This window comes from Numida meleagris, chromosome 5 (assembly GCF_002078875.1).
Source record: "Numida meleagris isolate 19003 breed g44 Domestic line chromosome 5, NumMel1.0, whole genome shotgun sequence".
Taxonomy (NCBI): domain Eukaryota; kingdom Metazoa; phylum Chordata; class Aves; order Galliformes; family Numididae; genus Numida; species Numida meleagris.
Genome location: NC_034413.1, coordinates 65,094,372 through 65,110,421, shown reverse-complemented (window position 1 = coordinate 65,110,421; position 16,050 = coordinate 65,094,372). Strand labels below are relative to the sequence as shown.

Below are 16,050 nucleotides of genomic sequence, written 5' to 3'. Positions count from 1 at the left end.
GAAGAATTGAACATTTAACTAATATTTTAGACAATCTGCCTTATAACAGAAGAATGACTTACGTGCCTCAGTCTCTGTGATATTTGTACCCTAATGCAAAGTGCTGCCTTTTAGCACAGCCTTTGCTATCTCCATTTGGTTGCAAACCTCTGGAGTATGGTGCAGAGGTGCAGAAATTGCCAACAGGAGCCAGAGGGTCTGATAGCTTTATCAGCCTGCCCTAGACAGAGGGAGAGGAGCATAAATTCACTGTGCTTCCAGGCAGGAGGTCCTGACTGAATGGAAACTTTCATATGCAGAATGAGTGGGGCGACAGAAAGATATATTCTACCATATATTCTACAAAGAGTTTACATCCTAGAGCATTTGGATGAGATGACAAAATGCTGTGGCTTAACATGGATAGGCAGCAAAGTCCCACACAGATGCTCTCTCACTCCCTGTCCTCAGCAGGATGGAGGATTGGGAGAAAAGCTGAAAAGAGAAAAAAGAGAAAAGAAGACGCGGAAAAAGCAAAACAAAATGCACTTGAAGGTTTGAGATAGGAGCAGTTTAATGAGAGAAAAAATATAAAAAAAGGAAAGGCCGCATAGAAGCTAAAGAAGAAATAACCTATTTTTATATTACCCATCAGCAAGTGATGCTCAGGAAGCAGGGCCGCAACACTGGCTGTGGAAAGGCAGCCTTGATGCTGTGCCAGCACTGCTCAGGAGGAGCCAAATGGGGGAGATATCGACACCGCTTTGCAAGTGCAAAGCACAGCACTGGATGGGCTGCTGTGGGGAAAGTTAGCTCTAGCCGAGGCAGACCCAGTGCAAAAAGTTGGAAAAAAACCACAAAACGTATATCAGTGAATGAATGTACTCGCTACATCTGCTAGAGGGGAGAACTGAAATGTGTACAGACATCTTCCCAGCCAAAAGGAGCCTCCTACATACATTAGGAAGGAACATATGTTACAATAACTTGCCCCACCTGCCTCAGTATCCTTACGTATGGCACTAGTGTCTTTTAGATCCCGTGTAGCAAAACATGCATTTAGTATGGCCTTTACCAACTGAACTGCACTCTTCATTATGATGAACTTTCCTTTTAGGGTACTATTTTAGGGGACTGTTTAGGCCAGAGCTGATTTCAGATAGGCAGATGTGAGTCTAGCAGAGCTATAGGGCTTTATCTCTCTATAGGGACCAGCACTAATTGAAAGTGATGTTAGATGTACTGCATTAAATGCTCATTTTCTAAAACTACGTAGCTGTTCTTCTGAAAGAATTACAGAATTTGTGATTTGGAATCTTCATACTGGGAACTGGGGTCCAATTCTGCCCTTTTTTTTTAATCAGAGAGAATGTATTTCCCCCTGTCTGTAAAAACCATGACTGAGCGCTCTTCACAGGAGGGTACATCAGTAAGCCTGGGTAAACTGCAGACAGTGCTGCTAGACATCCAGCCCGTACCAAGGCAGCCCCTTTGCAGGTAGGATGAACACAGAAATAGAGCCAAATTCAGGATTCTGACGTCAGAAAGGCCTGAAATACTTGTGCCGATTTTCCAATCCTTACAATTCCACCTGTTCTTCTCTGGCATCTGCTCTTTCAGTTGCACATTTGGTTGTGAAAAAATGGCTATTTTATACATGCACAGCGCCGGAAAGCCAGTGGGAAACTCATTGTGGCCAGCAGTGTAAATGAAGTGCTCGAAGAACACGTCCCTTTGCAAATGAAACAAGTGCTGAGCAGCGTGTGTACGCTGGTTGCTTAGCGACGGGCTGTCCTTGGGCCCTGCTGCTGCTGCCCCGCTCCTTTGGGACTGTCATCGCAGACCTGCTTGGAAATGACATGTTTGGAGAGGATGCGGGAGGCGGTGGTTCTATTTTTTGTGTGGTATTAAATGATTAAACCTTTTCTATTGAATTAGCCTGTTCTTCGCAGAACTTAATGCTCTTCTGAAGCTCCAGAGAACTCAGAATTTAGTGGAAGTGGAAAGGTTTCCCTTCTGTGGGGAATAAAAACAATGGTTATCACGGCTCTTCTAATGAGAGTGTCTATGCGGCAATTTCCACGTGTAGTTCTCAGATTGCTACACCATGGACATTATTTCTGTGAGGTAAGCACTAGAGTACATAACTGAGCTACACCAGGAGGACGTGTCCAGCCACAGTTGCACCAGTGAAGCCCTTAACAAGAACGTATCCAGGCAGTGAGTGGCATTATGATTCCCTGTTCTCAAACACCAACTACAAAGCAATCCAGGACTGTCCAAACAAAGGCTTGCACAGCTGGCTGGGTCGGGATGTCTGCATTTCACTTAGGTATATCCATAGAATGCAAGAACAGAGGTACACAGGTCTCCAGTTAGAGATGACATCAGCTCAAGATGAGATCATAGAACAGAATCATAGAATCCTTTGAGTTGGGAGGGACCTTTAAAGGTCATCTAGTCCAAATCCCCTGCAATGAACAGGGACATCGACAGCTAGGTCAGGCTGCTCAGAGCCCAGTCCAGGCTGACCTTGAATGTTTCCAGGAACAGAGCATCCTGTTCCATTGCTTCACTACCCTTATTGTGAAAGGGTGGTGACAGAAGAGTAAAAGGGTATTGGAAAAGGGTAGTGACAGCACTACCCTTATTGTGAAAAGGTAATGACAACAGTGCTAGTGTATTGATCATTAAATACATTATTTTCCAACAATTTTAAGTTTTATTATTCAAAACCCTTTGCAGAAATAACTGGAAGAGCTTCTGTTTAGAGACACAGCAGAGCTGATGCTGGTCAGTGTCTGAGTCAGTTTAGTCTCGCAGAGAAATGAGGTTTTTTCATTCAGACATTACACTGTACTGATGCATCTGATGCTTCGAAGACCTAAGCTATCAAAGTGCTGTGGAAGCTTCATGGTTGCAAAAGCTCAGGATGGTGCTCACCAGTTAGTCTCTCTATTACATCTGCCACAGCCATCGCAGTTATGTCACTGCAATTTATAGTGCAGAGGTGGCCAGGGCTGCTGCTGCCTTTGGCAGGGCGCTGCATTGCTCTGTGAGCACTAGGCTAGCAGGAGTTCTGATGAATCACACAGTGCTGAAAGCAAACAATGCGTCCTGTGCCAAATTCCTGACCACTACCGTGTTCTCTGCCACATAATCTTAGCCTTAATAAATTCTCATTAATTTCCAGGTTTCTAAAAAATACTAAATTTTGGAACTCAAATGGTGTTCCAAATAAAAAAAAACATATTACCACCTTTCAAACGATATCATTATTTTCTTAATACACTAAAATTGCAAATCTGCAATTAACACTTAGCATATATTTACCATGTATTGATACGTTCTATCAAATATGATAATAAATAAATATTTCCCCAAACCTGAGAACAAGTAAAACAGAGTTTTCATTTTTTCCTCAAATAAAAGAGACTCTATTTAAGCATGCTTCAGGACAAGTGTCACTCTTGTACAGTGAGAGCAGCCAGCCAGATACCGGTAGTGTAAATGCGGTCCAGGAAGAACAGATGGAATGAAATCTACAGCTACTGATCTAAAAAACTCGTACTTTTCAAGTGAATACCCCACGGTAACATCTGAGATCGATAGATTCATCTAGAAGGTGGTGTCTAAGACAAATAAGTAAAAACAAATCAGTGCCAAATGTTGTCTTTCAACTTCATTCCTCGTGCGTTAGCTCCTCAGATCCCCACCTTGCTCTCCTTCCAGAGGCCTCTCTATGCCACTGCTGGAGGATGTCTGCATTTTGGGGGTAAGAACGGGCTTTTCAGAAATGTTATTGCTTCAGAAGGAAGACAAAGAACCAAAGGAAAAACATACAAGTATCTGAATTTGTACTACTGCTTCAACAAATTGCTACCCCTGCAAATCCTGGTGACTCTTACAAATAACAGTGTGATTAATAAATTAATTACCCCAAGGCCAAATTCATCGCTGACTAGAAAACCTTGGTGGACTGATGTAATGCAACGGCTGATTTAGAATGAGCATTGCAATTTGAATTATTTTCCCAACTTTCATACTTAGTTTTCCTCCCAGGAAAAGGAAGGTGTTGCCTTCTTCCATTGTAACTACATTAGCCCTAGCTGTCAGTGTTGTTTGCCTTCTGCGCTATTACTAGAGAAGATCCACGATTTCCCGGCTGTGTTGAAGTGTGTTTTCCTAATTCACTTAATCTTTTTCAGTAAATAAAGGGAAAAAAAATCAAGAAATTCTACTTTCTGGGTTATAGCTATAGCCTGGAGAGTACTGCAGATACATCAAAGAGCATGTGTTTGCTTCTGAGTGTGAGGGGCATGAACAAAGCCACTTCCTCAATTAGACGCATTTTGCCTTTCAAGACATTGCCACTTATCACAACCTTCTATTTCATACCAACTTCTACAGGATCTAAAAATATTGCAGGTGTTCTAGAAGAACTCTGTTATAATTAATCCTTTAAAACTCAACAAAAAAGCCCACTTTTGGCACCAGGCAATCTATTAAGAGATGGTTTCAGATCGAAAAGTAATTTTGAGCCGCTGCAGAGACAGATCAACTTAAACAGGAATTGGTGGTAAACTTTTTCTGGAGTCCAGCAGTTAAATGCAAAGGCAGTTTAGAGGTTTTGGATTATGTCTGTCTACCATGACAACGTATGATTGCCCATGTCAGCACAGCGCCTCAAGAAACGTCGCATTATAAATCATGAACGTGTCCATAGCATTTGTACAACTCATTGCGAACACTACTGGTTGCAATTTGTAGTGCATTAAGTGGAGCACCAACTAGTGATTGCAATGTAGACAGAGAGCACTTATTTAATATTGACTGAAATGGATTTTCCTGCGGTGACGCAAGATGCTGCTGTCTGATTCTGTGGCTGAGGCTGCAATGTCAAAGTACGACGGGGTTGAACTCCTGCATCTCAGCACCGAGGATTTGTAGTGAGTGTTTTACACATTTATGTAATTCATTGTTTGCTGAATGGTTCTTTTAAATTTCTTTTGTCTCTAGCTAGAAAGCATCTTTAGGAACAAAAAAGTGTATGTTTCAAAATAGTTGTTCTTCTCACATATTTGCTGATCTCTGTAGTATGTTCCTAGCCAACTGGGTATACTAAAATTTCCTGGGGGCATGGACCCCTACCACTTGGATCAAAATGTATAATATTTCAAATACAATGTTGATTTTCAATACATGCTCAGCACACACAAATATTAAGGGGAGGCCCTGTCACTAATATTTTTCTTAAGAAAATCTGCAATAAGATTTTATGCTATTTGTGAAACCCTTAATTTTCAGATCCAGTAACAAATTAGATATACTTATAAAAACTAATAAAAATAATTACTTTCTAGTTTTACTAACAAATGAAAACCAACATTCAATCTCTTCATCTCAAGTGGCAAAAGGAAAGCAGTTGCATCAATTCAGTGGAACCATGTACTTTGTGCATACTGCCTCTTTCAGTGAGACTCGCCTGTTTTGCAGGGAGCTGGCTAGGAAAATAGAGGAGGGCTACCACATGAGGATGGACCCAGCCATGAAAACGTCATATTTAATTCTCTTTTACTTCCTCTTTTAATTTACTTTTCTATTCTATTCTTTTTTTTTTTTTTAAGATAAAAGCCACGCACACCACAACTGTATTTTGCCCTTTGGTAACCAGAAACTGTAATGCTCTGACAGCAACATCTATATACCTATAGGTAGGTGCAGAGGGCTGAGTTTGTCAAGAGCTGTGCTTTCACGAAGGAAATGGGATCTCCTACTGAGCCAGCTGCCAAGTATTGGCTCCTGTCTTTTCTTGCCTTCACAGCCTGGCCATTGTTCACTGGCTAAAAGCACAGATACTATTGCAGGATGCTATTGCAATTCCACATGCATGCAAAAGCAAGTAAAACTAGATTAGGCAACATTAGTAGTGTGCCATTTGTGAGATGTAACATCCTGGCCTTGTTCCCTTCCCTGCACTGTCAGTGACCCCGTGCCTCTGCCTTTAGAGTAGAGAAGTTCTGCAATATCTCTGCTCCAACAGTAGGGAATTAGAGAGGCAGAGCTGGGTTGCCCTCCTCCCCAGTTAGTGGCACCTCTCTCTCAGCCAAGAACTGTAGAATTTCAAAGCCCCCATGTAAATGTAACTCTCAGGAACAGAGAATGAGCCTGAATAAGTGGGAATAAGTAAATAAATGGCACTGAAGCTCAGCATGACAGGAGATGGACAGTTACTGTCACCAGCATTAGCATCTGCTATGGTCTCCATGGTACAGAAATGCACCCAATAGCAGATTTTGGCCTACAACATGAGCTGGGGGATGAAGAAGGGGAAGGTTGGTGCTGGGGAAAAGATGGATAGCTATTCCAACTTCCTGATGTCCAACCTACTCACTGGGACTTCCATAGGCTTAGTGAGATTGTGGTAGAAGGCAGGTACATTACCTACAGCATTATCTACAGTCTGCATAGGTCAATTAAATCATACTTTATTAAAGCTCAGTCTACCACAGGTAAAAAAACGCTTTAAGTAGAAAACAGAAGTAGTTTAACAGCCTGAATTTGTGGCAATGATTATGATAAGTTTTTATAACAGGCACTGGTAGGTCCTCTTTATAAAAGCCCTATTCGGAGACAACCTTAAGCACAAGTTTAGGTACTCTCCTACTATGTGCTTGACTACCAGGAGAATTTAAAAAGACCTGTTTAATACTGAGCTAATTTTTGGTGTTTTCTTGGCTTTTCTTACTTTTCCATTATTCGCTCAGACCAACAAAGTTGATTCATCTCAGCTTGAATTCTAGATCCCTTTCTACATATTATTTAAAATTTCAAAAACAGCAATTGATGCAACATCACAATTAATTTAACTACCCATTTCTAGCTTGGAGCATCTTATATTATGTATAAAGAATCAAGATAAAAATCAGCTCAGAATGTAGAACGCAGGGAACTGTACCCTAGACAATACTTGCTTCTCACACACTAAATCCTTGCCATTGCTTTCGTGCTGGTGGGACCACCGGTTTCTCCTTGCCCAGTCACCACAATTTCAGGATTAAAGCAAAAATCCCACTGCTCACTTCTTTGAAAGTTGTTAAACCTTTGCCCCACAGGAGGTGACTCTTCACAAGGTAGGACTTTATGTTTTAGAAACATCACTCTTGAGAACCACGTCATGGTGCAGAGTAAGAGATCACAAATAGTTCATTTCGCCTGGGTGGAGGCAACAACAGCTTTTCTATTTTTACAGTTGCAGTGATAAATTATTCTGATCATCTACCCTGAATTAGCTAATAGAAATAGGAAAACAAACAAACAAACAAACAAAAACCCAACTCATGTAAGGCTCTTTATTTAAAAGCAATCTTCAGCTTTGCAGATTTACTTAGGACACTTCCTACTACTTCAGCTGAAGCCATGTAGCCAGAAAGGAAGCAATTTGCAGCGCTGAAGTCACTCTTCAAATGTTAAATGAAGAAAAGGTTGGAAGAGTTTTATTCTAAAAGGTGCATCTCACACAGGATCAGATACTGTTGCCATGGCTGGCTTCCTTATTGCATTGAGTAAATCCATATTTGATGCATTAAGGATGGATTGGGTTACTCCTAAGTAGAAGTAGGTCAAACTATCTTTAAGCCACAGATCCCTCACTCATACATAGGACTGAAGAAAGCACTATAGATTCTTTCTTATTTTTTTTTTAAATCTTAAGCATGTTCAGTTGCAGGGCAGTTCATAAATTAACTTGCAGTTAATGCATAATGCCATCTAGTGGAAAAATCAACAAGTATGGATGCAACAAGTTTGTCTATATATCCCATGAAATGTAAGTCTAATCAATGTCACAACCACTTCTCAGTTTTAATATTGATTTAAATGTAAAGCAAAAGAACTATAGCTTAATTTTCAAAACCTCCATAAGAAAAGATCATCACCTAATTTAAATATATTCCAAAGACATTTTATCCCTAAATGCAAGATATGCAAATCTTGATCTCAGTGAACTTATATACGTAATGACTGTAGGCTATGAAACAGACCTTGGAAGTACCTAGATTTTCTTTTCTGTTTTAATTTTACTTAAGGATTGAATCTCTTGATCAATAAAATGACACCCATTTCAAGCTGGTAAAGGAGAGAATTCAAAGAAGTTTGCTGATAAACCAGCCAGAAAAACCTGTGATTCTGGAGAGTTTAAGAATGAATGATCCTCATCTGCAGAACTATGAAGTCACTTTCCTGTGCCCATAAACAAATAAAAGTCAGAAAGAAGATAGCGAAAAAGTGCCTAAAAATCAAATTTATACAATCTAAAGGAAATAGGCTAGTCATAAAAAGATTAGAGTAAGTGGCCAAGAGAAGCTACTCGTATCAGATAAGTAATATACTCCAATAATAGTCTTTCTCAAATCAACATGAAAGGAACAATGAAAGTGGAGTAGGCCATCCCAATTTTATCCTTCAGAAAAGCATAGCACCTGACATTTATTGGTGAATTAACACAGTCTCTAAACCTCTGCACATTTTGTGTCAACCTATTTTGATACTGTTTAACTTAGAATTTACTAGGTGAAAGCTTACAAAGCCGCTGATCTTTATATTGTCTGAATCTTACAAATGTAGACATGAAGGACCCCGTGGAGATTGCTTACTTCAGCTCTTGTCTCTGAGAAGGACCATTAGCACCCCTACACGTGCTCAAATGTGGTTGTAAGTGGATTTTTTCTAGCTGAATTTAGAAATCCTCCAGTGAAGAAGATTCCACCACCTCTCAGTAAACAATTTTACAACTGCACTAAGATCATAGTGAAGAGTATTTTGTAACGTCCCATTTTAACCTCTCAAGCCACAGCTTTTGACCATTGCCCCAGGTAATCCATTCTTACATTTCTGTTTATTATTTTCCCCCCTTAGTTTTGAAAAGAATACCGAGACAGTTTCTTAAGGAAGGGAAAAAGAACAAGCAGTTCTACTGAAGATGTAAAACAGACTTTGGTTAGAATAATAGTGGAAAAAACGTGCCTATGGGGATGAAATGACTGGGTGTGTGCAAGCTTTCTAACACAACAGTGTGAAAATTAAGTTAAACATCTGTGTCTATTGAAGTGTAGCTGAATCCTCATACTGAAAATTCATGTAGTCTTGATAGTGAAGAAGAAGCTGTCTGTTACTATATAATTGCACAGCCCTTTATTTTTAGGGCACCATTGACAGCTTTACAGAAAATCTGAAAAAGGCAGAAAATGAATTTTGTCATAATCTGACTAAATGATATGACTGACACCTCCCTCTTCCTTTTTGGTTATAGGACAATTTCATTGTGGCAGATGTTAAAAAAACTCACTGACATTTCCAACTCCAAACTGCAATTGCCTTTACAGTTTAATTCTACAGGTTGCTTAAAATGACGTTCCTAGTTAAGGTGCGATTAACCCTTTCCATTCTACAGAGAAAAGTGCTTCTTCAGCTTACACGGAAGCTATTCTTCCTTGTAAAATTAGAAAATGCTGACAGTCATGTGAAACTCCATACTGCTGCTAGAAGCAATATAAATATTTCAGTATGCTTATTAATGAATAAGCTTATTAACCAATTACCATCATCTTATATGAATCCAGTATTCACTGGATTATTCACTAGACAGATGTCAATATCCACAGCATATTTCATGATGCTAGATCAAATAGACCCAGTGTTTTTGCTACTGCTACACACGAAAAAATGTTTAACTGCAATGGAGAAGAAATTTTTGAATTCCACAAAAAATGACTCCCATTTATTCTTACCAGAAGAATGCAGTGAATTTTGCAATTTGTGCTCTTAAAATTACATAAGGGATCGCCACTGTCTTCTATTTTTCCCATTGCCCACTCAACCTTTTACCAAATAAGAGAAATCATGAATATATTGTGAAGATCAAGGATGCAGAAACCTATTAAAATTGCTCCATATGCTGTTGACATGGCTTTTGCTTAGCCCAATAATATTCCAAAAATCAGTACCCGAAAAATTTCACAATTTTATCTACACTGTCTGACATGAAAATTAAATACTCAAACCCCAGTTGCATGCCAGGACTCATGAAACGAATTCTTCTTCCTTCCAACATAAAAGCAGAAACAAAGCAAAACAAAAAACATAAGTGGGCAACAGCTTCCAGTGCGTTCCTGGGAGACTGATCTCCATAAAAAATCGAGAAGAATTAGATGACTTCAAAAACCTGATGATAAAAAAACCAAAAAACCCAAACCAGAACACCTCCTGCCCCCACAAAAAATCCTCAGACTGGGACAAAATAGAATGAATGTAATTTCCTGTTTATGAAGAACAATAAATTTGTTTTTTCAAAATATTCATGTTGGCTGTGGCTTACACTCTATTTTCAAACACTTTCTGTAATCATCCTATCTAAATACTCAAGTGGAAATGAGCAGAACTCTGTTTACAATTTACTTGGCATAAGAAAAATATAAAATATATTTTTCCAATTTCTTAAACAATGTGGATTAGGTATTCAAAACAATACATAAATATTATACTATTACCTTGGTATAGATTAGAGAAAAGGTATTTCCTCAAAGAGACACTGTCTTTTGGTTAAAAAAAAAAATATATATATATATACAGAAAGATAAAAATTAACAATTCTTTTGCAGATGCCACAGGTTTGCAAGGAATAAGATTTTAATCCAAGTCACAATTCAGAGAGTTTAAAAGACTGGAAAAGCAAATAGGTGTAGGTTGAAATCCATTACACATAAAACACAACACATTTATTTTCCAGCACAGGTGAATCCCATAAGTAAATGCAACTAGTCCCTTTTCTCATGAAATTCTTACCTTCAAGGCGGGTGTTATCATGTTTTAAAGAATATTTTCTGATGCTTAATGTTAAAGATATAAGCTATACATTTTTGATAAACCCATGGGTCCAGACTGAATAGGAAACAATTGTGTGTTTGTCTTTGCATACAGAATTCTTAAAATTTATGTCTGAGATGGTGGGAAAAGGTCTCAGTAGACAGGCATATCAGAAGGAACGGGCACTGGCTTGGAAACAGGACAACTGCTCCAATCTGTATGTAATAAAAACGTTTTGTAGCTTCTGTGGTTCACTTCATCTGGGGTTTAATCATATAAACTTCACGGAAAATTGTGAAAGATACTGGAGTTATGCACATATGTTGGGTATCTCTAGTCATTAAGAAGCTTTTGGTATGAATTATAATGAAGAAATTATGAGTCACTGAATAAGTTTATTAGAAAATTATAATGATTCTACTCCCTAGGAATTTCCTAGTTTTCTATTCTTCTGTTCCTTGATGCACAAATGAAATCTCATCTGCTTATGCTCATGTCATTTATTAGGCTGTGGTTAGAATCTCACTGGAAGAAGAAACATCTCTCCACATAGCATAAGAAGCTCTAGATTCACGTGAAGTTATTATAGAAAAAATAATACAACTGAAACTTAGCAGCAAAGAAGAAGGAAGCCTTTTAATTAAATATCGGGTTGTCTCCTCTTTAAACTCAGTTCTCTTTCCTTTCTGTCCCTCTTGTGTACTCGTGAATATTATCAGTGAAATACTGCTACTACCGCCAAGTCAGCCAGTTTCACTAGGTTACATACAAACTGGAAACAAAGTGTCTTCAGTGATACAACATGGCTGGGAATGGAGGCATGCAATCTTTCACCACTGAGCAGCGTTTATCTGGGCAAAACACTAAGTTTTGTTTTTGTAGGTAAACCTTTGGTTTCCCGTACTTACACAGAACTTTTAACTCCGATTTAAAACAGCTTTCAAAATAGCCTGAAGATGGAAGATGACCACTGTGAAGAATCTGTTTCAAGAGCTTTTGACTACTGCAAGAGGATGTATTTTGCATGGTGGGCTTTCATTCCTCCTTTGTTGCCACAACGGCTTTTATTAATGCTGGTGGCTCCTGCTAGCTTGGGCATTTTGTGTAAATATGATCCTGCACCATCATATAGAGGAAGAGTACGTGCTTATGTGAGGTGTCATCAATTACCTACCAAGGTCATGCATGCTGTATTCCCTGGGAATCCTATTATAGGCACTCTTTCATAGCCTGAAGGAAGTTATCAAATTATCATATATATATATATTTAAAAATAACATTCTGGTTATATTTAATGCAAGATAATATTCAGTCTAAAACTATGGAAGTAAGTACTGCACGAGATGGTGAAGAGTCTATAAAAAGAAAATATTAGGTTCAATAAAAGAAGTCTGTGAAATACAGAATCTAGAGGATTTCATCACTGAAGATACATATTTCACTTATTAATTTTAGTAGAGAAGTGTTTAAATGGTGAGAACGATCTGAAGCATCTCACCATTTCATGCACACAGCTGAACTGGGGTGCTATTACTTCCTGCTGTAGTTCCACGAAGGACACACTGATAAAAGTAAGAAGTGAACGCTGTCTTTTAAATGTCAGGCATAAGACCTCTGCTAGACCAAACTAAAAAACCATCCTGGCTCACACTGCCAGAAAACAAGCCATTTTTGTGTTTAGGATGTGTATGAAACATGGGCCTGAAAACAAAATGGCTAATTGTATTGACAGAATTGTATTGCTCTTATGTCTTTAAATATACTAAAACATAATCACTAGGCAGGCTGACCAACTCTTCCCTAATATGCAAGAGGGCTCTCAATTTAAGTGCTGCACTCAAGATGTTGGTCAGTATGGAATACTGACTAATTAATGTTAATGAAATGAAGAAAACTTTCTTCTCAGAAGCTTCTGGGTGCACCACAACGTTCTGCTTGTTCAGGTGGAAACATTTGGGTCAGTAGTGTTAACAAGAAAAGGAAATACAGAAAGTCCACAATTTTCAGAAAGAGAAATGAACATGTAATACATCCAAATTCCACGCAGATTGAAAAGGAATGAGAAATGTTCTGCACTCATACAGTGCTGACTGAAAGACAAGGACCTATTTCACTACTGTCGCCCATTGATTCCACTCTCACTCTACATGATACAGTAGCATCGTATTCTTTGTGCCTCTTTGCACCATGGTACTCTTTGCTGTGCCATAACAGGTGAATGGTAGTATGGGAAAAATGTTTAAATGAAACAAAGAGATTGTAACTCAGGAAGACAGACTACTGTGCTGCCAAGAGATGGCTCATTTCCTCAGGAGAGTGTCTACCTCGGAAAAGAGAAAACAGATGGACCTAACCCAAATTTTGTCAAATATAACAAATTCTGTGAATGCTGGGAGATAGAGTGGGCCTGAAGGAAAAGTCACAAACCTGAGAGTGATTTTTCCTTTATTTAGAAGAACGAAGGAGGAAGGTTAGAAAGGAAGAAAGAACGAACCACCACCACCACAAATAACCGCAGCAATCCCAGACCACAGACAATCCAGATGAAAAAAAACAGGAGTTCTCTTCGTTGTTTCTGGTTGCTGTGGTGCAAGAGACCTCCATTTTATTTGGAGCCACCTTTTTATGGAAGCCAAAATGCTATGGAAATTGCAGGCGGTTCCAGCAGAGAACAAAATTCTGCAAGTGTGTATTAATCTTGCAGCAGCTGCAGTATTTGGCATGGCATCAGTCTACTTAGACTGACCCCAGGGAAATGGTTTCTTTCCTTTTATTTTGTTGTTTTTGTTGTTCATATCCAACAAGGGGATGTTTGAGGGGCCAACAAATAATATTATATAATAATTATGGTCAGGCCTTTTTCTCTTAATTGACTTGGCGTACACACTTGCTACACAAGAAGTACAACAGGGCTGGAAAATTGGACTCAGGCCTTTAAGCCCCTAACCCTACTTCTTTATCCAGTGGAATATACTTTGGATGAAGGAGCTGTCATGAGAAATAGGAGGCAGTGCTGGAAAGGAAAGCAGCTTCCAGCTTCTAAGGTATGGTAGTCGTTCTGATTTTTCATAGTGAGCTAATACAAATAATTGTCTCATCAGAAAGCCTCTCCATTGTGGAGCTGAGTAAAGTAGTGAATTTGTATTTGTTAAAGGCTGAGTACATCATTTCTCACGTGAGGCCATGTCTCAAAGTACTGAAAAGAGTAATTTAAAAGAAACACTAATATTCTTTGCAAGCCTCATATTCTTTGCTATAGCATGAACACTATAGCATTTATCCAGAGACAGCTGCAGACCCTGCCAGTCAGAAAAAAACAGCAGCTGAGAACATCTAAAAAAAGAAAAAGGAATATCTCAAAGTTGAAAATCTTGGTGAGGTCTTCCTGGCTCCTTCTTTCCCCCCCCTCAAATCATTTGGAAACCTACTGCTTTCGCTCCCTTGTAAAGAAGCTGAATTAGGAATCTCCAAGCCATGATTTCTGGAAGTTATAAGAATGCTAAAGTATCTCAGGGAGACTTACAGAAAGGAGATATTGTTCGATGAGAGTCACTAGTCTGTCTCTCATTTATGCAAGGAATGGACACATCTCCCCAGAAGAGAAAGGATCCTGCAGTAGTTGCATTAGGGAGCATTAAACCCATGGCAGCATTTCAAGGGACTGCATGAACTCTACATGGAAGCATGCCTCCCAGAAGTTAGTCAAAGATTTTGTGTCCCTGCCAGATCCTGAAAAGTGATTTGGCCCCAATCCCTTGTCTCTCACCAGGCTACAAAACTGGTTCTGCTCATTTAAGGATCCTCATTTCTTTACAAACACCTTTTAAGTGACAGAGGGAAGTGACAATTACTTTGAGCAAAAAAAAGAAGGCATTTCCTACCTTTCATTCATATCTTACATGCATACACGTACAGATCTTTCCTCATTTCTAGGAGATTCAAATGTCACCAAACCTTAGAGAATAGCCCATAAAGAAAAACAACACATTCATTTTGAAGAATTAATAGTTTCCAACCTCTCCCAACTAAGCCCAAACTCAAAAAAATTCCCACAAAATAACTCACTTGTGTTAGCTTGTGCAGGCGAGAACCTCTTTTGACAGGAACAACACATAGACACTTAGCACTACAGTATCCATTACACAAGGGAAAAGAAAGCTACCCTAGGTATTCTTTACATTCATATTTGTGCTGATCCATCTAGAAGAGCAAGAGCCATGGGATCACAAAGCAGGGTAGGATAGCTAAGGGTGAAGATGAAAGAAGCCTTAAGACGTCAATAATATTTCCTAGGTACAGCAAACTATACACAAAGGAATCGAGAGATTACATAAAGAGCAAACACCAATTCTTCTCACCATGATAGCCAACCCTATTCTAAAAGGTTGGTTACCTGAACACCAGCCATTTTCTAAAAAAAACAGCTGATGTAACTTTCCCCATTGTTTACTCTTATTTAATTTTTCAAATATTAATGTTTTAAAATATATCTGAAATGATTTTGAAGACAACCATACAGGATCAAAAGGCTTTTTAAGGAAAAATTAAGCCATTAAGCCATTGTAATGTTCCACAAACCATTCCCAAATTGGCATTCCTAAAGCATCACAAAAACTTTTTTTAAGGCAAGATTGACAGTTTATAAAATCATGTTCCTACGTTTGCATAAATATTAGTTTCCCACCAGCCTTTCCATACTCCCCAAATCTGCTGATTTGTCAAGAGAGAAAGACAACCTCATCTTTATTTAACATAATAGAGATTATATACATATATATCTGTGGAGTACTTGGGCTGCAATGCCTAATGGCCTTCTGATGTTTTCCTAGATGCAAGTCAAAGCACAATGTGGTTTCAAAATGTATCTGCATGCTACCGAGCACACAACTGGGAGCTGTGCTAGCATGGAAATTGCTTCTGTTTATTTGCACCTCTCGATTTAGTCATTAGAAACCAGCAGAGAAGAAGAAGAAGATAACAGTTCTGGCACGGATCTATCAGTAACATTTTCTATTTTTTCCACTTCTATTCTCCCAAGGTTTTTTTTTTTTCCCTCTATTCTGCAGCCCTGGGAAGGGCAGCCGAGAGAACTGGGAACACCTCTGGGGGCCAGCAAGTCTCCAGCTCCAATCTCACTCTCCCACGAGACCACTGTATCTTTCAGGGCCGGTTTTAGCCTAATGCTGTTAATAAAGGACTATCAGTGCA

At 39.0% G+C, this 16,050-nt stretch overlaps 1 long non-coding RNA gene across 1 annotated transcript in view; it reads left to right on the top strand.

Annotated features, from left to right (window-relative positions):
• Positions 1–16,050, top strand: part of LOC110399366 — a 21,587-nt gene extending 5,537 nt beyond the window's left edge. Inside the window, exon 2 of the long non-coding RNA XR_002439147.1 lies at positions 1,344–16,050. This is a non-coding gene — a long non-coding RNA (uncharacterized LOC110399366). The remainder of the gene's footprint in view (positions 1–1,343) is intronic.